This window comes from Tachyglossus aculeatus, chromosome 21 (assembly GCF_015852505.1).
Source record: "Tachyglossus aculeatus isolate mTacAcu1 chromosome 21, mTacAcu1.pri, whole genome shotgun sequence".
NCBI lineage: Eukaryota > Metazoa > Chordata > Mammalia > Monotremata > Tachyglossidae > Tachyglossus > Tachyglossus aculeatus.
Genome location: NC_052086.1, coordinates 59,609,578 through 59,635,805, shown reverse-complemented (window position 1 = coordinate 59,635,805; position 26,228 = coordinate 59,609,578). Strand labels below are relative to the sequence as shown.

The 26,228-nt window shown below is 41.3% G+C and overlaps 1 protein-coding gene across 1 annotated transcript in view; it reads left to right on the top strand.

The window, feature by feature from the left end:
* LOC119941908 (protein sidekick-1-like) overlaps nucleotides 1-26,228 on the top strand; it is a 402,085-nt gene that overhangs the window by 56,715 nt on the left and 319,142 nt on the right. The window lies entirely within an intron of this gene.

Sequence of the window (26,228 nt, the reverse complement as noted above, 5' to 3'; positions counted from 1 at the left end):
AACAGGAAAATAATCTTGTTCTCTTGTCTCCAAATACAATTGACATCCTCTAGGCTATGTTCTCTTTCTTCTTATTATTATTAGTGTATTTATTGAGCAATTATTGTGTGCCAAGAACGATTCTAAACAAGCTAATCAGGTTGGACTCAGTCCCTGTTCCACTTGGGGCTCATGGGTATTGAATCCTGTTTTACAGATGAGGAAACTGAGGCACAGAGAAGTTATGTGACTTGCCCAAGCTTACACAGCAGGCAACTGGCAGAGCTGGGATTAGAATCAGTTCCTCTGACTCCCAGACCCGTGCTCTTTCCACTAGACCAAGCTGCTTCTCTAAAAAGAGATGTGAACATTTCAAGACTGTAAAGAGCATTATATGCCTTAGTGCTGGTAAACAGAGACTATTTTACCCTATTCTGTGTTTTAAAGTGTGTTCTTTAATGTTATTTCAGCACTTGAACTTAGAAAATGGAGGTCAGTATGAATTTAGATCCAAGATAAATTTCTCAGTTTAGGAAACTTGGAATTCCAGAGGTGGACTTGGTACTGTAATTGCTAAAATGTCACAAAAGAAAATCAGTTTCACAAGCATTTGAGTTTTCAGACCTGTTTTCTTCCCAGCAAGGGAATTATCCAAGGAATGCCATCTTCCAGACAGCTAGGCAGATGGTTCTTTCTCTTCAATATGGGGTGTGCCAACAAAAAAGACAGCTTCACAAATGTTAGCCTCAAGGGATAGATAGAACAATCACTGCCAATTGTTTTTTCTTCTTACTTTTAAAGCCTGATTTCAAAAGGATTCTGAGTATAATATTTTTCATTCATTCAATTCAATCGTATTTATTGAGCACTTACTGTGTGCAGAGCACTGTACTAAGCACTTGGAAAGTACAATTCGGCAACAGATAGAGACAATCCCTACCCAACAACGGGCTCACAGTCTAGTGGGGGAGACAGAAAACAAAACAAGTAGACAGGCATCAATAGCATCAAAATAGATAAATAAAATTATAGATACATGCGCATTACTAATAAAATAGAGTAATAAATATGGACAAATGTATACAAGTGCTGTGGGGAGGGGAAGGGGGTGGAGCAGAGGGAGGGAGTTGGGGCCATGGGGAGGGGAGGAGGAGCAGAGGAAAAAGGGGGTGCTCAGTGTGGGAAGGCCTCCTGGAGGAGGTGAGCTCTCAGTAGGGCTTCGAAAAGGGGAAGAGAGCTAGTTTGGTGGATGTGAGGAGGGAGGGTATTCCAGGCCAGAGGTAGGACATGGGCCGGGGTGGACGGTGGGACAGGCGAGAACAAGGCCCGGTGAGGAAGTTAGCAGCGGCAGAGGAATGGTGTGTATGGGCTGGGCTATAATGAAGCAGGTGTTCCATGGGCCACACTTGGCAGCAGTTGTGGAGGGAGGGGAGAGAGGGGGAAGGGTGTGCGGGGTGGGGAGGGTTTGGATGGGAATGAGTTGGTGGGGGCCAGGGAGTAATTGGACCATGAAACAATGCTCTACACGAGTGCAGATCTTCTGTAATCCTAGTAAAATGGTTGAAAATGCAATTTCTTTATAAGACAATTTCAATTGTGACTTGCTAGATAATGAGGTGTGAAAAATCGACACTTTCCCTTATATTAAGTAGCTATTAATTTCAATATAGAGAAGATGCTAACATGCTTTTTAAAGGAAGTAGAGTTAACCTGGAAAAGTGATGTGTACATTTTTGGGTGTCAAGGTCTGGACTCGAGTCTCAGCACTCTCACTAGCAAGCTGTGGGACCTTGGGTAAGTTAAACTACCACAGGTTATCAGGAGTTTTTATTGGGGTGTGTGTGTGTGTGTGTTTGTGAGCACACACTAATTTCCCCTTTTCGATCTGCCATTTTTCTGTCCTCAGTCCCTCTCCATTCATCTCTCCTTTCCCTGTCCTCTCCTTTCCTTACCTCTTCTCTCTGCCTTTTTTTCTTTCTTTTCCTCATTTCTGCCTCCATTGCTAGCTCTTTCTCTCTTCTTTCCTCTCTTCCCTCTCTTTTCTTCCCTTCTGTTTTCCATTCCCTCTTTTCTGACACTCGGTTTCTATCAGTTGTCTCACCGTAAATGGGAATTGTCACAATTAAGAACCTTGACCTTTCCTTTCTTTGTAAGAAAGAGAAGTCAAATTAGAAGTTGCCTATTGCAGTTTGAGCCAAGGGAACAAGATTATTTTCCTGTTGGTATGAGCTAGACTGGCTCAATGATCTTGAACAAGTTGCACACTTGTGCAGTAACTGTACCATGTTTGCTTCCTCTAGCTATCAAATTAGGATAATCCATCCCTCCCTTTCATAAAGTAAGTTTTAAGTCATCCAGAAGTAATTTAAAACTAAGTGAAGCTGCTCAGGAGCTGGAGCATTTCATTTTGAGCGAGAATTGTGAAATGAAACATCAGATCTCTGCCTGAGATTCAGCATCAAAATTCATTCATTCAGTCGTATTTATTGAGCGCTTACTGTGTACAGAGCACTGTACTAAGTGCTTGGGAAGTACAAGTCGGCAATCTCCAGCAAGAGTTCCTAGACACTCTAATCATGCTTCAGGAAGCCTTTTTTCCAAACTGCTACCATGTTAATACAAGCACTTATCCTAACCCACCTTGATTATTTTACCAGCCTCCTTTGCTGACTTCCCTGCCTCCTGTATCTCCCCACTCCAGTCCATACCCCACTCTGCTGCCGGATCATTTTCCTTCACAAACATTCAGACCATGTTTCCCTACTCCTCAGGAAACTTCAGTGGTTGCCCATCCACCTTTTCATCAAACAAAAATCCTTCACCATTGGCTTCAAAGCACTCAATCACCTTGGCCCCTCCTACCTCACCTCGCTACTGTCCTTCATTTAATTGTATTTATTGAGTGCTTACTATGTGCAGAGCACTGTAATAAGCGTTTGATCCAGCCTGCACACTATGTTCTTCTAATGCTAACCTTCTTACTGTACCTTGATCTCTTCTATCTTGCCACCGACCTCTTGCCCACATCCTGCCTCTGGCCTGGAATGTCCTCCCTCCTCATTATCAGACAGTTATTGCTCTCCCCCACTTCCAAACCTTATTGAAGGCTCATTTCCAGAAAGGTTTCCCTGACTAAACCCTCCTGTCCTCTTCTTCCACTTCCTTCTGCGTCTGTCTGACTTGCTCCCTTCATTCATCCCCCATCCCAGTTATACATCTCTTACATATGTATCTGTAATTTATGTATTTATTTGTTTATGCATTTATATATACTAAGGGTCTGTCTCCCCCTCTAGTCTATGAGTTTATTGTGGGCAGGGAATATCCCTGTTTGTTTTCGTACTGTACTCTCCCAAGCTCTTAGTGCAGTGCTTTGCACACAGTAAAAGCTCAGTAAATACGATTGAATGAATGAAACCTGAGAAACTACTTGAGCAAACTTAGTAAACTTCATCATCAAATAATTAACACTGGCAGAGAAGTTGAGAAAAGTTTGCCTAATCCTAAACAAACAAAAAAACCCTATGATGGATAGTAGATGAGGTATGTGTTAGGGTGACCATTCATCCTGATAATGCCTGTATGCAATTAGCTCCCAAATGATGAGCTACCCTTGACAGGAACCAAGCTAATTAGATTTTCTTTGTACTTAGAAACTGAAATAAGCCCTCTTTTAGAAACATAGACAATACTCTAATGAATACAGAAATTCTTATTTTGATAATTTAGGGGAAGTGTGGAACTGAAATGATCCTAATTTACTTTAATCTGACATGTGTTAAAAAGAGATATCATTAATTATTACATTTGAGATATTTTATACAATGATTAATATATTACTAACTATTCCCATAGAAAAAGTAATCCTGATAACTGGTAAAGAAACACACTTAAATACCTAAAAACAGGATACTTAGTAGGCACTGATTTAAAGTTGTAATTTTGTTACTGGTTTATTGGGAGGTTTAAGGGAAAGTCTCAACCTATCTTTTGGGAGTCATTAATTTAAAATTTACAAAGATAATTTGCATTTTAGTGCATGTAAAACACACTGTTTAATTTTATCTGAGGCCCATTCTCAACTGTGGGATATTCTCAGAATTTTAAAGTAGGTACCTTATCGCCTCCCCTCACCCCCATGAGATCTGTCCTTTTCTCTGCCCAATCTGTGGTTGATCAGGTTGATCTGATCTTCCTGATCAGAACTCTTCTGGTTTTGTGGTTCTCTTCCAGATCTCTCCCTCCTCTCTGGTCTCCCAATCTGCTAGATTCTCTGCTTTTTGACTTGGATTGAGGACTGGTGGGTTCTAGGTGCTTTTCCCTCTCATTTTCTATCCTGCCACTTCTTATTTGCTTGTCTGCCTTACTTGGCCTACTTAGCTTTACTTTGTGGATCTTTTCCTACTTAGGCTTTCCCCAGTGACTTTGAGAGCCTGTGGAACTCCTGAACTTTCTTCCTCTTTGATTCTCTCTCCTTGTTTTGGAGTTTGGGATTAACTTCCGCCTTTTTCTCATGACTTCAGCCAACCTGTATGTATACATGTTTAATTGTTTTAATTTGTAATAATAATAATAATAATAATAATAATGGTATTTGTTAAGCTCTTACTGTGTGCCAAGCACTGTTCTAACACTGAGGCAGATACAAGGTATTCAGGTTGTCCCACATGGAGCTCACAGTCTTAATCCCCATTTTACAGATGAAGTAACTGAGGCACAGAGAAGTTGTGACTTGCCCAAAGTCACACAGCCGATAAGTGGTGAACTGGGATTAGAACCCATGACCTCTGACTCCCAAGCCCGTGTTCTTTTTACTAAGACACACTGTTTCTCTGCCATTTACCTTTTACCATTTGTTTAACTGCTCATTCTTGCTAGCTTATTCTGTGTCTACACAGTTCGTATCTGCTTGGCTCTCCCACCTGATTGTAACCTTCCTGAGGGCAAGATCATGCCTTTTGTGTCTACTGAATGTTCCCAAGGGCCTAGAATAGTGATTTGCAAATAGTAAGTGCTCAGTTAATACAGATGATGATGAGTTTTTGTAATTTTTTTTCTGACTGTGTTCTTAAATGAGTTCACACATCAGCTTTCCTATCCTAATTCAGGTAGTCCTCAAACTTACAATTGATTACATTGAATAAACCTTACAATACAATGTGTACCAATTCTATTGTACTGTACACTCCTGAGCACTTAGTATAGTGCTCTGCACACAGTAATTACTCAGTAAATACTATTGATTGGGGTGTTAAAGAAAGCAACATAAACTGAAGAATATTTTCCTTTAGGATCAACGTTTTAAATTGGGGTTACCATTCTGACCTGTTGGTCAGCTACTAATTTTCTTAAAGCCAAAATTTTATGCATCCAACACTTTATTTTTATTAGCTATTAGGGTCAAATAAAGTCCAGAACAGTTAAATGAAGGCACTGTAAGTGCTTACAGTTGATGAATGGTCAAGGAAGGAATCTACCATAAAAGCATAATGGGATAAGTCAAAGACCTCCTATAGTCTCTAGCTAAATGCATTCCTTTTCTACAGGTTCTCAGTTTTTATAGGTTGCCCTGATTCCCTATATATCTCCTCCCCATTTCTTCATCCTTTTGGAGACCTCAGTGTGTGTCAACCATTTTCTGCTGTTCTTGTGGGATTTATCTTCCTCTTGCTCACCCTTCTTTACTTTATCTCTCTGTTTGGCTTCTTTCCCTCCCAGTATTAATTTGGCACCTCTCACTGCTTCCTCTCACCAGGGCTCTCTCTTGGCTTCTGTTCTGCCTTTTCTTCTCTCCAGTTTTCTCATCTACTTTCTTTTCCTTTTTTTGCCATACATCACCCTCCCAAATGTGTATATTCATGGACAGCTCCCAAATAGTATTATTTATATAGCACTAGTGAGTGTCCAAATGGCATTTTGAAGATGTTAAGTTGGGCTCTACAGCTCTCTCAGCAGAGGACCAGATTATGGACTTGGATAAAAGTACATTTCTGTTTTTATACTCAAGTGATAGGGAGTATAAAACTATTTTATTTCTCAGAGGCATAACTCAGTAAAGCAGTCAAGCAATACTGGTAAGCAAAGTAAAGCCATCTCAAGAATGTGATGACATTGTTTTTGCTTCTTGTATTGGGTGAGATGATTTTGTTCTCTGCTACTACCTATGGGTTCCAGACCATCAAAACTCATGGAATCCAAGGTGTTGTTTTCTGTTGGCAGTTTACATGAGATTGCAAAATCTTAGCTTTCTGTGGGCCGGGAATGTAAATGTCTGTTTATCGTTGCATTGTACTCTCCTAAGTGCTTTGTACAGTCCTCTGCACACAGTAAGCACTCAATAAGCGATTGAATGAATAAATTAATGAATCCTCAGCAGTTGTCATGTCTTTCTGATCTTTCTGCTGAGTTATTGAAATTCGGTGAAATTTGTTTATTTTATTGAAGTTTATTCAGAGACCAACTCTGCATAAGTTCAGTGTCGGAACCAGCCTCTTGACAGAATGGCTGATTATTAACAAATTAGCTTATTAACGAATACCAGGAAAAAGAAAAAAAAAGACAGGTACCCAGACAGGATTTGAAAGGGGCGTGAAAGAGTACTCTGTTTTTGTAGCTGATTTTCACATGGGTTCTACATTAGTTGCTAATTTCACCAGAACGTTTAGACATTGATTTTAATAGTTAATTTGAACCTTTGAGGCCACTTTAGGAATGTTTGGATCCCAAAGCTATTCATTTATCCTGCCTTGACTGCTGAATCAGCCTCCTTGCTGACCTTCCCAACCTTCTGTCTCTCCCCACTCCTCCAGTGGTTGACCAACCACCTCCACATAAGAGACTCCTTATTATAAACTTTAAAGCACTCAATCACCTTGCCCCCTCCTTCCTTACCTTGCTGATTTCCTATTACAGCCCAGCACACTCACTTCATTCAAATGTCAATCTTCTCACTGTGCCTTTGTCTCATCTATTTCACCTCCAACTCCTCACCCACATTCTGACCCTGGCCTGGAACTGCCGTCCTCTTCATAGCTGATAGACCATCACTCTGCCCTCCTTCAAAGACCTATTAAAATCACATCTCCTCCAAGAGGCCTTCCCCATCTAAGCCCCTATTTCCCCTACTCCTTCTCCTTTCTAAACATCATCCTTGCACTTGGATTTGTACCCTTTATTCAGCCTATTCCCAGCCTCTCAGCGCTTATGTTAATCTCCATAATTTATTTCAATGACTGTCTCCCGTCTAGACTGTAAACTCCTTACGGGAAGGTAACATGTCTACAAACTCTGTTTTATTGTACTCTCCCAGGTGCTTAGTTCAGTGCCCTGCTCATAGTAAGTGCTCAATAAATACAACTGATTTATTACCATACTACCTTCTACTTGCTCATGCCTATTGAGTAACCTGCTCTTGCAGCAAAATCTGGTACAATGCTTTATATTTTTACTCTTTATACTGTACATTCTGTTAGTTATTCTATGATTAGTCCATTTTTGGAATTGTAGAAGTAAGCCTTCTGGTTTATATAAAAACCTACACATGCTGCAAAATCTGGCTCAGTGTTCTACATTTTTACTCTTCAATACTATACATTGTCTTAGTCATTCTGTGATGAGTCCCTTTATGAAACTATGAAAGTAAACCTGTTGGTTTATATAACCCCACATGTAGGTAGCCTAGTGAAGAACAGAATTGAAATCATCACCCAGATAATCCGGGCAAAAATCATACTTTCACCTGAATTGCCAAAGTGGTTTTTTTTTTTTTTAAATTGAATAACTGATTCTGGGGTTTTTTGGGTTGGGAACAGGGGTGGGCAAAAACCTGACCATAGTGTATGCTTTTGTTGTTTCATGTAACTTTTAGTCTCATAAGCTTCTTCTCTAATTCTTTTAAAAAACTGCATGCACAATTAATTATGCGATCAGGAAAAAATAATTTCCCTCAGGCTAATTACACAAATTACTGTAGCCCTAAAAGGTTAATGACTGTCAAGCATCTTTGATGCACGGAGTCCATTAAAAGCCAGTACTGTTTGAATAAATTGAGTAACCAAGCCAGCCTTTATTGAACAAATGATCCTGACCCAAAGGACAAACAGTAAACAGTGCTCTTTTTATGTTACAGATAAATATTTTTAGTTCATTAACAAAGCTAAAAGGCAAATTAAATGAAATCACGGTTATAGGCAACATTATACTCTCATATTTATTTCATAAGACAAGCATAACCTTTGGATCCTTTATTATCCTCTCTACATTATTATTTGTCAAGAACATTTTTTTGATGTCCTAAAAAAGTGAATTTGTTGAATTGGATACAAGTTTAAAAGCTGAGTCAGGCTAGGCTTATACAAAAGTGTGATGTATATTTTTTGTTCTCCCCTGCCTTCTTTGGGTAATTGCAGCTGTGCGCGTTTGACTTTCAAAATTTGTTTTGAAGAATGACCAAGGAGAAACACCTCACAATAGGTGTGGATTAGTGCTTAGAAATCAGCTCCATTTCATCAAGTGGGGATTTAGATTGGAGTCTCTCTCAGAGTTTTCAGGGTAAATAACTGGTCTGAAATCCAGCTATATTCCAAAGGTGCCCAACTTCACTTGACTAGGCTTATGGGTCTGCTCATGCCCAATTCTTGTGGACTTTTGGGATATTTAGTTTCATTAGTGCATAAAGACGTAGGGATGCTATAGCTGCCATGTCTACTCTTCTTTTATACCATGATCTGAAAATGACCTGCAGCCTAAGCCAATGTTGGAGTCTGTGGTATGGCATTAATATAACCCTTCTGGCAGTGTATGCTCTTGATCTAGAGATAAATAATAATAATTATGGTACTTGTTAAGTGTCGCTATGTGCCAGACACTGTTCTAAGCCCTGGGATAGATACAAGGTAGTAACACGTTCCCTGTCCCATGTGGGGCTCACACTCTAATCCTCATTTTACAGATGAGGTAACAGGCCCAGAGAAGTGAAGTGACTTGCCCAAGGTCACACAGTCCTGTGGCGGAGCTGGCATTAGAACACATGACCTTCTGACTCTCAGGCCTGTACTCTATCCACTAAGCCACACTGGTCCTCCACAGTTTGGGATTGTCAGTGTGGGTCTATTACAGTTGGATGGAGATGGAAGTAGGGTCCGATCATGTCTGCAGTGGGCACAGTACTAAAGCTGTTGCATATATCCAACTTGCCCTTGATTGTGGTAAAGGGGAGGCATTTGGGGTCCTGGAGATCTCTGGAGTGATGGCCAGATAGATTCATTACATCCATGATGACCGGGTGCACAGCTTTCGAGGCAAAATTCATCCTAGAGTTTGGAGGAAGTAACTATACAAGGGATTCTCATCAGTGTGGGTGGTCTTTTTTTGTGTGTGTGTGTGTGTATGTGTGGTTTTCGAAATCAAAAGTCTTTATAAACCTTGAAAATAGACTGTTAATGACAGGAGATTGCTACCACTGACACTAAATCTGTTGAAATTAGTAAAGCAATGTGTGTTTTCACACAAAGCATTCTAAGAATAGGCTAGTAATGAAAATACTGATGGGTTAAAATGTTTGGTAGATTTTACGCATGAGGATTTTATGGTTTATTGTAGAGAAAGGCCAAGAAATGAGCATTCATTCACTAATCTGAGTTGAATAATGATTTACATTGGGTGAGTAATAAAGGAGAGCTGGATTCATTATTTTACCTTCAGTATTCCTCCTGGAGGGAAAGTTGGCTAGTAAAATATAGTTGTGTGTTGGTATACACTGTATAATTTCAAGGCTGTTAGTGTCTCCACCAGAAGGTTTACGTCCTTATATCCTCGACTCATCTCTTATTCAACCCATATTCATCCTTTCACCAAATTCTGTTGGTTAAACCTTCACAACATCACTAAAATCTGCCCTTTCCTCTCCCTCCAAACTGCTACCATGTTAATCCAAGCACTTATCCTATCCCGCCTTGGTTACTGTATCACTGACTTCCATGCCTCCTCTCCTCATTCCGGTCCATACTTCACTCTGTTGCCCAGATTATTTTTCCCCAAAAATGTTCAGTGCATGATTCTGCACTCCTCAAGAACCTCCAGGGGTTACCCATCCAACTCCACATAAAACAGAAACTCCTTATCATTGGCCTTAACACACTCAATCACCTTGTCCCCTCCTGCTTTACGTTGCTGCTCTTCTGCTACAACCCAGGCCCCACAGTTTGCTCCTCTAATGCCAGCCTGCTCATTTTACCTCAGTCTTGTCTGTCTCGCTGCTGACCTCTCACCCACATCCTGCCTTTGGCCTGGACCACCCTCCCCTCTCTTCATATTTGACAGATAATTACTCTCCCCATCTTCAAAGCATTATTGGAGGCATATTTCCCTCAAGAGGCCCTCCCTATCTAAGCTCTCATTTACTCCTTTCCCACTCCCTTCTGCGTTACCCTTGAACTTGGATTTGCCTGCTTTATTCCCCCCTCCCTCAGCCCCATAGCACTTATGTACATATCCATAATTTGATTATAATGATTTTAGTCTTCCCATCTAGATGATAAACTCACTGTGGTCTGGGATTACATCTGCCAACTCTTTTATATTGTATTCTCGTAAGTGCTTAGTACAGTGCTCTGCACACAGTAAGTGCTCAATAAATATAATTGATTGACTATGAGGGTGAAGCGGAAGCATGCCTTCCAGACTTTTAGAAAATTGCAATTGGGATGGTTGTATCTGTGGTTTTTCGTGGTTTTTAGATCCTGAACAGCCCTGTTAGGGCAGTGAGGATCAGAAGGCTGTCCATTAGCCACAGTGGCCTGTAGTTCTTATGGTACTCATTCTTGTCCTTGTGTCTTTGTTATTTCCCATTATTATTTCACCATTCCTTATGTCTCTGTCACCAATCCTCCCCACCATTATTCTTTCATTAGGAACACATGGAGGTCCAAGCACCACATCTGATCTCATGATCTCACCTCACAGATCTGATCTGTGTAGTTTTTCCCAGTGCTTAGTATATTCCTTTGCACATTGTAGGTCCTCAATGAATTTTATAACTGCTATTGTTCATGTGCATCTAGATAAGACAGCTGCGACCTATGACCAGGATTCCAGCATCAGGCAGGATAAAACCAGATTTTATCTTAACAGCTGACAGTCCCCCTCCCAACTGGAACTTCTGAAGCAGAGAAAGACGGTTGATGCAATCTCAGTTCTGCGGCCACAGTAACAATGGCCCTGCTGCTGCTTCCACAGGTGCCATGAATGGTTGTGAGAGGTTTCTGACTCTGCCAGTCGTGAAGTGTTCCATGTAGGGCAACTGCTGTGGAAACAACCTGAATCACTGGTGAAAACAGCAGCAGAAACCATAGCAGTGGCAGTGGCAATTGGTTTATCTTCCATTTTTCTGCTGCCAGCCACTGTTGTCTGCCCTGTGACAAGGACATCATTTTGCAAAATGTTTGAGTTTTTTCGAGTATAAACATCAGCTTCTGTTTTGTGTATGTCTGCTTCCTGTTTATATGTGTTTCTGTCATTCTGTCCATCACTTTCTGTCTATATTTCTCTCTGCTTTTTATTTGCCAATTTCTCACTGTCTTTGTGTTTCTCTCTCCTGGTGATTTCCTCTCCCCTTCTACTTGAAACTTTAGACATACTCCATGGAAACTCACTGTCCCTGAAAATAAGATCACTTTAAACAAGAGTGAGTTGGATATCTCTGTGATCCTGGTTGGTGAAATGCTAGTAAAAATAGAATAAAATAATGTCACATTTTTTCCTTCCAATGAGAAAAGTATCCCCTTTAATAAGTTAATTTCTTATAACATTGTTGCATATGAGCCCGCTGTTGGGTAGGGACTGTCTCTATGTGTTGCCGACTTGTACTTCACAAGCGCTTAGTACAGTGCTCTGCACACAGTAAGTGCTCAATAAATATGATTGATTGATTGATATAAAATTTGATTGCTTAATCCTTGCTATAAGATAAACTTTGTCAATTTTTTTATTAACATGAAGAAGATGTTAACTCTGTTGTATTTATCTGCGGGTTCATCCATCTCTGCCTAATGGATTCATGTGGCCATCTCAGAATCACATTTTCTTTTGGAGGATGGCTGGTCCCTTCTCCGCCTCTAGACCATAAACTCACTGTGCGCAGGGAATGTGGCTACCAACTCTGTTATATTGTACCTTCCCTAGCACCTAGTACAGTGCTCTGCACCCAGTAAGCGCTCAATAAATGTGATTGATCAACTGATTGATTAGTGGTTCATAGAGTCTCTACTATTGGGAGAGGCCCCAGGCTGCAATGGTTTCCACCCAACCGAAGGGCAGGTCTGTGGAAATGGATGGATCCTCTGGTATACAGCTCCAATCTCTCTTCCTTGCTCCAATCTCTCATCTCCTCCTGCTTCCAAGATATCTCTTCATGGATGTCTTCCCATCACCTCAAAACTTAACATGTCCATAACAGAGCTCCTTATCTTCCCACCCAAACCCTGTCCTCCCCTTGACATTGGCATCACTGTAGATGGCACTATCATCCTTCCTGCCTCACTAACCCATAACCTTGGCGTTAGCCTCGACTCCTCTCTCTCTCATTCAACCCACATATTCAATTTGTCACTAAATCCTGTCGGTCCCACCTTCACAACGTCGTTAAAATCTGCCCTTTTCTCTGCATCCAAACTGCTACCACATTAATACAATTACTTGTCCTATCCCTCCTGGATTATTGATTCAGCCTCTTTGCTGACCTCTCAGCCTCCTGTCTCTCACCACTCCATTCCATACTTCACTCTGCTGCCCAAATTATTTTTCTACAAAAATGTTCAGGACATGTCATCCCGCTTATCAAAAAACTCCAGTGGTTGCCTATCCACCTCCACATCCAACAAAAACTCCTTACCATTGGCTTTAAAGCACTCCATCACCTTGCCCCCTTCTACTTCTCCTTGCTTCTCGCCTTCTACAAACCGGTCCACGCACTTCACTCCTCTAGTGCTAACCTTCTCACTGTGCCTCCATCTTGCGTGTCTCACCGCTGACTCCTAGGCCACGATCTGCCTCTGGCCTGGAACATCCTCCCTCCTCAAATCTGAAAGACCATGACTCTATCCCCCTTCAAAGCCTTATTGAAGGCAAATCTTCTCCAAGAGGCCTTCCCAGACTAAGCCCCACTTTTTCCTCATCTCCCACTCCCTTCTGCATTGCCTTGACTTGCTCCCTTTGCTCTTCCCCCCTGACCCCCAGCCCCACAGCACTTATGTACATATTAGTAATTTTATTTATTTGTATAGATGATTGTCGTGCCCCTTCCCCGCCCCCGCCCCCCTGCCCCTAACGTTGTGGTCGGGGAATGTGACTATTGTTGTATTGTACTCTCCCAATTGCTTAATACAGTGCTCAGCCCACAAGTGCTCAATAAATACAATTGAATGCATGAATTAAAGCTAGTGGTGGGATGGGTGGAGTAGAGACTGTAGGTGAAATGGGGCAGAGTGAATGGGTTGTTGAAAGTTAGTGGGTCAAGTGAATGGGATATAGAAGGGCAAAGTGGGTGTGGAGCATTGATTGGGGAAGAGGAAGAAAAAAAGGCAGGAATAAAGGGATAGAGGCAGGAATAGAGCCCCAAATGAGCCAACAGCTCTTACTGTATGCAGAACACTGTACCATGCACTTGTGAGAGTATAATAGCCCTGCCCACTCTAAGAGCTTACAACGTTACTACTACTACAAATAATAATTATGGTATTTACTAAGCCCTTACTATGTACTAAGCACTGAGGTAGATACAAGAAATTAAGGTGGGACTCAGTCCCTGTTCCCCATCAGGCTCACAGTCTAAATAGGAGGAAGTAGGATTTAATCCTCATTTTACAGATGAGGAAACTGAGGCATAGAGAAGTTAGGTGACTTTCCTGAGGTCACAAAACAGATAGGTGGCAGAGTCAGAATTAGAACCAAGGTCCTCTTGACTCCCAACCCATGCTCTCTCTTCTGTGAGTGACTCAGTGGAAAGAGCATGGCCTTGGGAGTCAGAGGTCATAGGTTCTAATCCCTGCTTCACCACTTGTCAGCTGTATGACTTTAGGCAAGTCACTTAACTTCTCTGTACCTCAGTTCCCTCATCTGTAAAATGGAGATTGACTGTGAGCCCCACGTGGCACGACCAGATTACCTTGTATCCCCTTCAGCACTTAGAATAATAATAATAATAATGGTATTTGTTAAGCACTTACTATGTACAAAGCACTGTTCTAAGCGCTGGGGAGGTTACAAGGTGATCAGGTTGTCCCAGGGGGGCTCACAGTTTTAATCCCCATTTTACAGATGAGGTAACTGAGGCACAAAGAAGTGAAGTGACTTGCCGAAAGTCACACAGCTGACAGTTGGCAGAGATGGGATTTGAACCCCTGATCTCTGACTCCAAAGCCCATGCTCTTTCCACTGAGCCATGCTGCTTCTCCAAAAGATTTAGATTCAGGGAGAAACCACAGATTGAAGTTACCGTTAAACTACAGCCAGCCCCGGTGCTTGGCACATAGTAAGCGTGCAACAAATACCATCATTATTATATACTCTATCATTATTGTTGTTATTTTTATTATGTGCCATCGAGTCATTTCTGATTCATATCAACACCATGGATATACTTTCTCCAGAGTGTCCTGTCCTCTGTCATAATCTGCAACCTTTCTAATGGTTCTTCTGTTATCGTTATGGTAGGTATGCTCTACAACTAAAGCAATTCATAGGGATTTTTTACAAAGCCCCTTGTGGTGTTCTTAGCAAATAATTTCTTTATACACAGCTTTACTTTAATCAGCTTTCTTTCAAAGACATATTATTTCTCTTTAATCCTGCATTAAATATTCATGTTCCCAAAATTGTGTAATAGCATCCTTACATGCAGTAAAAGAAACTCAGGTTAATTTTTATTCCATTATTGAAAATGCTGCGGTTGTGAATTCTTGAGTTCTTGTACAAAACAAAATGATTTAAAAAAAATTGGATCACTTCACATCAAAGCACAGGAAGACTACTGCATTAGCTCCCTTTAATTCATCCCTGTGCACAGCCCCGCAGCACTTATGCACATATCTGTAATTTATTTATATTATTGTCTGTCTCCCCCTCTAGGCTGTAAGCACGTTGTGGGCAGTGAATGTGTCTGTCATATTGCTATATTGTATTTTATCAAGTGCTTATTACGCTGCTCTGCACCCCGTAAGTGCTCAATAAATACCATTGACTGGCTGACTCTTTGTTGATCTCTCCTCCAGGCTCTCCATTTTCCAATTCATACTTTGCTGCCTGGATCATTTTTCTGCAACATGTTTTGCACCTGTCTTCCCACTCTTCTAAAACCCCCAGTGATTACCCATTTATCTCTGCATCAAGCAGAAACTTCCCACAGTTGGCTTTAAAGCACTCAATCAACTTTCCACTCTTATCCACCCTCTTTTCCCAGATTGCACTCTTCATTCCTCTCAAACTATCCTTCTTAACTGTAGCTTGTTCTTCTCTTCCCCACCTCCAACCTCAAGCTCAAGACTTCCCCTCCCTACCTGGAGCCCCCTTCCCCTTCAAAATAAACAGAATACAGTCACCCCATTTTCAAAACCTTTTGCCAATTAATTTTTCATTTCTCCAATCCTAACTTCAGTATTTTCACTTCTCCCAAATACTTAAGTACTCACAACCTCCCTTGGTACTATGGTACATACATCACTCAGCATGTTACTTGAACACAAATTCCCTTTTACCTGTATCCTATCTGAAATTTATTTTGAGGGCAGTAATCATGTCTACTAAGTTAATTATGCACTCCCAAGCACTTAATACAGTGTTTTGCACACAGAAGAGGCTCAATAAATACTACTGATTGAAGACTGCAGTTTTCAGATTGGCAAGTCTTTTAAAGAGCTAGTGATTACTGATGCCCAAAAAACCCATTGACTTAGTACCTGTTAATTTTATTTTAACCTGGAGCTTGAGGGTGAATTTTGCACAGTTTCTAATGAGTCTGACTGTTTAACTGAACTGTGAAACACATGTAGCTTTTCTTTTTTTGGATACCCTCATTTTGTGTCTTGGAAACCTTTATATTGTGACTGCTTTAAAGGTCAATTGCACAGATAAAGTGAAAATTGGGTCCAGGACAAATTAGTGTGTTGAATATCCTCATAAAGCAAGTTTCAAGAGACACTCAGCCCCAAAATGGTTTAACCTGAAGACTTTAAAAACACAGGGTTTATTTTTACTACGAATAAATCATCTCTATTTCCTATTTTGTCAAAGTTATGTTTATCCTCCAGCGCCCTTAAGTCAAAGATCATATTGATGATGGTGGTGATGATGGAGTCCCGCATAGAGGCCAGTGACTGGGGGGGACCTTGGTCCTGAGTCTTTGGGACCGAGGATTTGCACATAGTAGTGGATTATAGTGCTAGTGGATTGTGTGGCACCACTTGCCTTCTGTGGCTCCTGTTAGACACAGTCTCTCTCTGGGGCACAGAATGCATTCATTTATTCATTGTCATATTTATTGAGCGCTTACTGTGTGCATTGTACATTACTTCCCCACAACGAGCTTTCATTCTAGAGGGGGAGCTCAGAGTGTAGGGGGGATGAATAAGAAGGCAGGTGGGTGTCAGCACGTTGTAAATTTTATGTAAAGATATTTTGTATGTGGGACCAATTTTTGGTTGAAGTGACTGCTGTGCAGTGCTGATGCTGTTTGTACCAGAGCACTGTAGACCAACTGAGAAGGCTTGCTAGGGTCTGAGTACCTGCTGTGGTCTTTGCCACCCAGCCAGCTGTTTTCAGAATTCCTAGTAACAGAGAACTTAAAGTTGATGGGGATATTAACCTTACTCCAAATTCCTTTTATTTTATTGTCTGAGAAAAGCGTTCCAAGAAAAATTTGTTTTCTTTAAAAAGAGACAACCTCCCTCCTCCGCCCCCATACAAACCAGGTAAATGACTTCAAAATAAAGATAATAATGAAATAATAATAATGATTAAGTGCTTACCTTGTGCCTAGCACTGTACTAAGTGCTGGGGTGGATACAAAATAATGTTTGAACCTAGCAGATAAATTTTTTACTACTACCTATTATTATTAACAATAATAATAATATTTATTAAATGCTGTGTGCAGAACACTGTCTAAGTACTAGGAACAATACAAGGGTGGAAATTAGAGATGATCCTGGGCCTTCAGAGGGCTCACAATCTGAGGATGAAATTGGGGAGAGGGGACTGGTAACAGTTACATAAGAAAAATAATAAAAACCCCATTCAACTACATAAAAGACAAAGACCAATACACAAGATAAAAACAAAAAAAGTAGGGTACTGGGGTGTAGGACCTGTACCCCAAAAAGTTGCCTTGCAGCTCTCAGTCCTTGCAAATAGTTTTTGTCCAAGTCCCTTTTAGACTGACATGATTTGGGAGACTGTCTTCCCCAACTCCTTCGATGAACTAGACCAGCACGATGGCATGTTGCCCTTACTGGAAAATAGAAAAAACATGGTATGAATGGAGACAGGTGACTGGTGTCTCCATGCAAAAGCAGGCTCGGGCTTTGGTGGCTTGGGGCTGCGGTTCAAGTGAAAGTGAGCAGCAACCAGGTGAAGGGTATCATGGCCTGGGTCTGGAACCTGCCATTTAGTCCCTGAACCCAGGAATCTTAAGGCATTCCTCCCTGCCTCCACAAAGTAAAAGAGAAGTTGGGCCTAGAAGCTGGAATGAGGTGTTTACTGAAAACAACATTTTCCCTCCACAAATTAAGAGAAGTTGGGCCTAGAAGCCAGAATGAGGTGTTTACTGAGAACAACAATTTCCAAGAGGGCATTTCCTTCTACCCCATGTTGAAAGTCCCAGTTAGGGCTCTTGAAAATTCTGTTAGCCCATGCTCAAAGTTCCTGAAACTGTTGTTGTCTTATCTTCTGTATCAACATTATGCTATCTGTACATTTTCCAGATTGTTCTCTGAAAAGTTCTTAAAATTATTTTGTTCTAGTTCAGAATTTCTTTTGTCTGCATTTAAGTTAATCTAGGTTCATTCTGCCCTCACCCCAGTTCTCTTCTGTTTTCCCTTTCCATGTTCTTTTTGTTTTGTTTTGTTTTGTTTTTCTCTCGTTTAAGATTAGGTGGTGTTTAAAATACCGACTTCAACTCTCCTCATTCTTCCCTTAATTAAAATTGAAAAATAAATTGTTCAGTCCCCAAAACGATTTCCCATTCATCATATTCCAGGCCTCGTGGTTCGAAAGCTATTTCTGTTGACTGTCAATGCTACCATTTAATAAAATTTCACAGTGCCAAAGCCCTGTACTAAGCATGGTACAATATTTATTGTTATTATTTTGGGCATGATCCGTTGCCCATAAGAGGCTCTCAGTCCAAAATGGGGGAGCGGAAGAAGGTGAAGAGGAGGAAACAGGCATATAAGGAAAAAAGAGAGGAAAATGAAAAAAATGGAAAACAAGCCAAAACATACCAATTAAAAATACTGCTACACTAAAAATTACTGCTGAAAGAGCATGGGCCTTAGGGTTCTCATCTTCTCACAGCTCTAGCTAGGACTAAGCTGCCGCGTATCTACCATATCTATGGTTTGTTCTAAAGGCATGAGAAGATAGCTGTCTTGACAGAACAGTTAATTTATTCTTTATATTTTATCACCAGGCATCTGAGCACGTTACAAGTTATGAAACAAACTTCCTCCTCTTCTACTGCTGCAATTATTGGATTTGGCATGTTATTAATTACTCTTTTCTAATCTGTGTTTTGTGTTTTACTCCTGCTACACATTTTTTCAACAACGCTTCTGTTTACCTCATATATAGAAAAGGTTTCAAGAACACTTTTAAATAATCTTTAGAGTTCCTTTCCCAACCACTCTTTAGCCCAGGGATACTTTTAATGATTGTGTCTAGGACTTTCACATATCTCACTAACTTTATTGGCACCTTTGGGCTTCCATTACTTAATTAGGAAGTGATGCTGTGTTCTGTTGAGTACTTTGCCCCAGACTAGAGTCACTAAACCTCTCAACCATCTTCTTTCACATGCTCAATAATCTTTTATTTACTATGAAGTTTCAGAAGTGTGAGATATAGTGTTATGTTCATGATAGAATCACTGAATATTTTTGGTGATGATAAACCTTTAATTGTGTTGAGAGTGCTCAAAAGTTTCCTGAGGAGAACTGGAAAAAAATGGTAAGAATAAATGGAAGAGCCAGAAAAAAATAAGCTCAAAAAGAGATTCTAAAGGAAAGATGTTTAGCCACTGAGAAGAATGCAGTAATGCAGTAAGACACAGATAAACTGAATAAGACAGTCCTCATATAAAGAGTAGGAGAAAAACACCAAGGCAGCAGACTCTTATAATGAGCTGGGATATGAAACTGATGACTAACCATCTTAAATAAAAAAGACGAGTTTAAAACAAAGCTTTCATTAGTGAGAAACATTAAAACATATTTGGGGCAATTTGGAAATAATCAATCAATCAATCGTTTTGAGCTCTTACTGTGTGCAGAGCACTGTACTAAGCGCTTGGGAAGTACAAGTTGGCAACATATAGAAACGGTCCCTACCCAACAGTGGGCTCACAGTCTAGAAGGGGGAGACAGAGAACAAGACAATTTGTTCTTCACGACAAGTGACAGTTTGGGATTTTTCCTCTTAGTTGTATTCTTCTTGGAACTTCTGTTAGAAGAGAATAATTCTTTTCTTGGTGGTCTTGAATCAGACTTTTTTTCAGCAACTGTTGTTTCCCAACAATCTACATTATTAGAAGTTGTGATTCCCTGTGTCTTTCATGTTTGCAGTCATCCTGTTTCAGCTCAAGGAAGAGCTGCCTGAGGAATCCTAGTGTTATCAATTCTCTTTGTAAGCTTGTTGTGGGCAGGGGACATGTCTACAACTCTGTTATATTGTACTCCCCAAAGTTCTTTGTACAGTGCTCTTCATACAGTACATGCTCAATAATTACCAATAATTGATTATATATAGCTCAGTGAAGTTGTGTTGTACACCATGTTTCAATAGTAGTGGACCAGCTGAGTTCCGGGACTTTTGGTTTGTAATCCTGTCTGCTATTTGCTGTTGCATCTGGCTTGTAGGTATCATTGATGAAACTCCTTGAGAAGCTGGATGTGCCATCCACGACATCAACATCATCAATGGTATTTATTGATCACTTATGTGCAGAGAGCACTGTACTTAGTGCTTGGGAGAGTACAATACAACCAAATTGGCAGACACATTCCCATCCCACAGTGAGCTTACAGTCTAGAGAAGGAGACCAATATTAATATAAGTAAAGAATTTACAATATATGATTTAAATATATGTAAAATGGGGATTCAGAACCGTTCTCCTTCCTACTTAGACTGTGAACCCCATTGTATGACAGGGATCGTGTCTGACCTGATTAACTTGATTCTGATGGTGATTGTGGTATTTGTTGAGTGCTTATGTGCCAAGCACTATACTAAGTGCTGGGGTGGATACAAGCAAGTCTGGTTGGACACAGTCCCTGTTCCACATGCGTCTCTCAGTCCTAATCCCCATTTTACATATGGGGTAACTGAGGCCCAGAGAAGTTAAATGAGTTGCCCAAGGTCACACAGCAGACAAGTGGCAGAGTCAGGATTAGAACCCAGGTCCTCATGCCTCTCAGGCCCCTGTTCTCCATCTACCCCAGCACTTAGAAAAGTGTTTGCTCTCAGCTAATTATGGGCAAGAAGCGTGTCTGTTGTATTCTCCCAAGCACCTAGTACAGTGCACATAGATACGATTGATATAGGAAATGCTTAATAAATACCATAATAATAATAATAGAGTTCTTGCTTTATTTGCATGTTTCCTTCTAACACCTTCAGGAGCTTCCCTCATCTTCCCTCAGCATGTCTCTGCCAGTTTTATTTAATCCTCACAGTGGTATCTGGCTCCCCTTGTCCTGTGAATGTGGGCTCCTGCTTTGGCATGTGCTTACCTTTCCCTGGCCCTAATTTTAGAGAAACAAACTCTTACGAATTACCAATTAAACTTCGTGTTCATAAAAGTGCATGTGAGGGTGTGTTTGTGGTGGGAGAGGGAGGGAAGGGAGAAATGGGTGTTGTAGTCAAATATTGAAGAGTAGTACAATGGGAATTCTGTTGGAGCAGTATTTGTTCTGTTTTGTCCTAAATAGTATTTGCACAAGTATGCAGCCATTAAACATTTCATTATCAGTTAATGCTTACCAAGATGTGAAGGCTAATGGGTTTTTCTAACATAGTGCTAGCTGCTCAATATATATCTGAGCAGTTAAATGTCGTCTGGTTTCGCTTTTCATAACGCTGCCCTGTCTTCCTAAGAAAGTCAGTAAAGCATTCATTTCAGGAGAACAGAAGGATAGGTTTTAGTTAGAAAAGACATTTTTTCCCCTAAATACTAGATAAAATTTGAATATTTCTATTTTGGTTTTATTGCTTCCCATCTGTGGTAAAGTAGTGCATGCAAATTATGAGGATGTTATCATCAAGCTGTGACAATAATACTTTAAAGGTCAGGTGCAAAACACAATTAAATTTCCCACATGAAATAAGAATATGCATGGCAAAAAGCAAATAGATGGAAGTAGTTTTCCTTTGCAATGTGGGGCATTTTATGGTGACATTTTGCGTTGTGTAAATAAATCATAATGTTGTTTTTTCCTCGTGATTGCATTTCTTTTCTGTTTTATTTATGCATCTTAAAAAGAAAAGCGAAAAGATTCAAATTTTTTGAGTCCAAATACCAGCCTTCCCCAAACTGAAAAAATGTTGTATCGTGATATGACCTATCAGAAAATTTAATATTAAAATATTATTGGTTTTATAAAATTATGACTGTTCATCTGTTTAGTGTGTGGATTAAAGGCCAGTACCCCTGCTGGTTCATCTGAAATAGTAGTCTTTGAATTATCCTTTTGGATGCATGTCAGTATTTTTGGAGAAGTTGAATATATCGAATATTAAATTCAAGTTCCACTGTATTTCCTTACTACTTACCCTTGCATATTTCAGGCTAATGATTATTTGACATTGCTTACTGTTGAGGTTATTGATCTAGTAAATGACACTGACTCGTCTTCATTCTCCCATTAACTGTGGCTATCCCTCAAGGCTCCATTCCAGGACCTCTACACTTCTTGCTTCAGACTCCTTCTGTCAAGAAGCTCACCTGTTCATGTGGCTTGAGCTATTACCTCTATGCAGACAACTTCCAAGTCAATTTCACCAGCCCTGATCTCCTACCTGTCTTTAAGTATGACATTTCCTCTTGCCTCCCAGACATTTCCATTGAATGACCCAGGGGCCTCTTAAATTCAATATGGCAAAAGCTGACCACATCATTTTCCCTCCTTTAAACCTACTCCCCCATCTATCACTACATCTCATTACAGTAGACAATACCCAAGCCCTTAAGCGTAAGCTTTTAACCTTGTCTCCTGTTTTTTGCCCCCCATATTCAATCTGCCCCAAATGCATGTTGGTTTTTCCTTCACTATATTCCTGTGGATCTGCCCTTTCCTGTCCACCCTTATGGCCACCACCCTAGGCGAATTACCTTGTTAACCTCCTAACTAGTCTTCCAGGCTCCAGACGACTCACTCTGAAATTCAGATTTTCATTCTGAAATGCCATCAAAATTACCCTCTTCAAAAACTTCCAGGTGCTACATGTCTCTCTCTACATTAAATAGAAACTTTTGATAATTGGATTCAAGGCTCTCCACCAGCAATCTCCTCCTTACCTTACATGCCACTGTTTTATGGTATATTTTACTGTGTGTTGGGCACTGTACTGAGAACTAGGGTAGATTCCATTTTATATTCTTACCAGTTGTTCCCATTGTATAAACTTCTCGAAGTCAAGGGGAGGGTGGGGATGGGGGCGCTTCTACTTTTACTGTATGCTACTAAACTCCTAGTAAGTACTGATGACTACAAATGTAAATGTCAAAAGTTAGGGTGGGATGTTAGATGGCACATCTGTAAACCTTAGATTTAATGTCAAAGAAGCTTCCTTCAAACATCCTGTTGCCACCTTGGCGGAAAAATACAGGTTTGATGATGATGACAGCGTTCTCCAGATGTAAGTGTAGATCATTGGTCTGACCCAGAAATGACATTTCTTTTGTATTTTTGTGTTTATGCCAGTGCTAGAACTTTCAACTGTTCATTGTGTACCAGTTAATGAGGTTTTTACTGTTTTTAATTTTTGGACAGGAAATTTGCTTCAAAAAGATTATTGCATAAAGAAATAAAATAATATTGTTGAACTCAGGAAGGCTATTCATATCACTATTGGACTGAAGAAAAAATGACACATCCAGTTGAGCAGTTCACCAGGGTCAATTATGGGCCAAGGCCGTCATTAAATGGTAGGACAAGATTACCACAAATGAGATCCTGGAATGCAGTCTGCTCATCATTATTGAGGTAATAGAGCAATACAGCTGTGCAGAGTCTGAACGTCACTGTTGCAATAGCATTTATTGAGCCCGACCCCCTCCCGGGGGGGCAGGGGACAGGAACCCCAGCAGGTCAATCAATCCATTGATAATAGCTATCTATTGAGAAGCAGCAGGGCGTAGTGCAAGGCACTTCACTTCTCTGGGCCTCAGTTCCCTCACCTGTCGAATGGGGATGAAGACTGTGAGCTCCACATGGGACAACCTGATTAACTTGTGTCTACCCCCACACTTGGAACAGTGCTTAACAAGTGTCATTATTATTATTATTATTAGTAGTAGTAGTAGTAGTAGTAGCAGTAGTAGTGGAAAGAGCACGGGCTTGGGAGTCAGAGGTCGTGTGTTCTAATCCCAACTCCGCCACTTGTCACTGTGTGACTTTGGGCAGGTCACTTAACTTCTCTGGGCCTCAGTTAACTCATCTGGATCAAGACTGTGAGCTCCAGGTGGGACAACCTGATAACTGTGTATCTACCCCAGTGCTTAGAACAGTGCTTGGCACATAGTAAGCACTTAATAAATACCATTATTATTATTATTACTATTACCCACCTGGTGCAGTGCACTGAACTGTGAGCCCTTCAGAAGTACAGATTAAGAATGATTCACATTCCCTGCCAAAAGAAGCCTACGCTCTTAACAGGGGAAACAAACACAAAAATATTCACAGCTAGGAAGATGAAGGAGCCAAGAAAGCAGGCATATATAGATGAAGGCTAAAGTGGCTGGGAATAAAATATAATGCAGGTAAAAATAAATAAATCAATCAATCGTATTTATTGAGCGCTTACTGTGTGCAGAGCACTGTACTAAGCGCTTGGGAAGTACAAGTTGGCAACATATAGAGACGGTCCCTACCCAACAGTGGGCTCATAGTGTAGAAGGGGGAGACAGAGAACAAAACAAAACATATTAACAAAATAAAATAAATAGAATAGATATATCCGAGTAAAATCAATAAATACAGTAATAAATATGTACAAACATATATACATACAGGTGCTGTGGGGAAGGAAGGAGGTAAGGCGGGGGGGATGGACGGGGGAGGAGGGGGAGAGAAAGGAGGGGGCTCAGTCTGGGAAGGCCTCCTGGAAGAGGTGAGCTCTCAGTAGGTCCTTGAAGGGAGGAAGAGAGCTAGCTTGGCGGATGTGGGGTGGGAGGGCATTCCAGGCCAGGGGGATGATGTGGGCCGGGGGTCGACGGCAGGACAGGCGAGAACAAGGCACGGTGAGGGGATTAGCGGCAGAGGAGCGGAGGGTGCGGGCTGGGCTGTAGAAGGAGAGAAGGGAGGTGAGGTAGGAGGGGGCGAGGTGATGGAGAGCCTTGAAGCCGAGGGTGAGGAATTTCTGCCTGATGCGTAGGTTGATTGGTAGCCACTGGAGATTTTTGAGGAGGGGAGTAACATGCCCAGAGCGTATCTGGACAAAGACAATCCAGGCAGCGGTGTGAAGTATGGATTGAAGTGAGGAGAGACAGGAGGATGGGAGATCGGAGAGGAGGCTGATACAGTACTCCAGACGGGATAGGATGAGAGCTTGAACGAGCAGGGTAGAGGTTTGGATGGAGAGGAAAGGGCGGACCTTGGCAATGTTGCGGAGTTGAGACCGGCAGGTTTTGGTGACGGCTTAGATGTGAGGGGTGAATGAGAGAGCGGAGTCGAAGATAACACCAATGTTGCAGGCTTGTGAGATGGGAAGGATGGTAGTGCCGTCAACAGTGATGGGAAAGTCGGAGAGGGCAGGGTTTGGGAGGGAAGACAAGGAGTTCAGTCTTGGGCATGTTGAGTTTTAGGTGGCGGGCAGACATCCAGATGGAGATGTCCTGAAGGCGGGAGGAGATGCGAGCCTGGAGGGAGGGAGAGAGAGCAGGGGCAGAGTTGTAGATTTGGGTGTCATCAGCGTAGAGATGATAGTTGAAGCCGTGGGAGCAAATGAGGTCACCAAGGGAGTAAGTGTAGATCGAGAACAGAAGGGGACCAAGAACTGAACCTTGAGGAAGCCCTACAGTAAGGGGATGGGAGGGGGAGGAGGGGCCTGCAAAAGAGACTGAGAATGAATGACCGGAGAGATAAGAGGAGAACCAGGAGAGGACAGAGTCTGTGAAGCCAAGGTTGGATAGTGTGTTGAGGAGAAGCGGGTGGTCCACAGTGTTGAAGGCAGCTGAGAGGTTGAGGAGCATTAGGATAGAGTATGAGCCGTTGGATTTGGCAAGCAGGAGGTCATTGGTGACCTTTGAGAGGGCAATTTCCGTGGAATGTAGGGGACGGAGGCCAGATTGGAGGGGGTCGAGGAGAGAGTTGGTGTTGAGGAATTCGAGGCAGCGTGTGTAGATGACTCGTTCAAGGAGTTTGGAGAGGAATGGTAGGAGGGAGATGGGGCGATCACTATAAGGTGAGGTGGGGTTGAGAGGGTTTTTTTAGGATGGGAGAGACATGGGCATGTTTGAAGGCAGAGGGGAAGGAACCAGTGGAGAGTGAGCGGTTGAAGATGGAAGTTAAGGAGGGGAGAAGGGACGGAGGGAGAGATTTCATGAGATGAGAGGGAATGGGGTAAAGACACCATCCATGCCCTCAGGGAATTTACAATCAAGCAGGGAAGACAGGTCCTGAATAAATTGCCATCAGAAGGAAAAAGAAAATGGATAGGGGTTTAAGGGTTTTACTATTATTATAATCATTATTAATAATAATATTTATTTATCACTTACTATGTGCCAAGCACTGTAATCATGATAGTAATAATTATGGT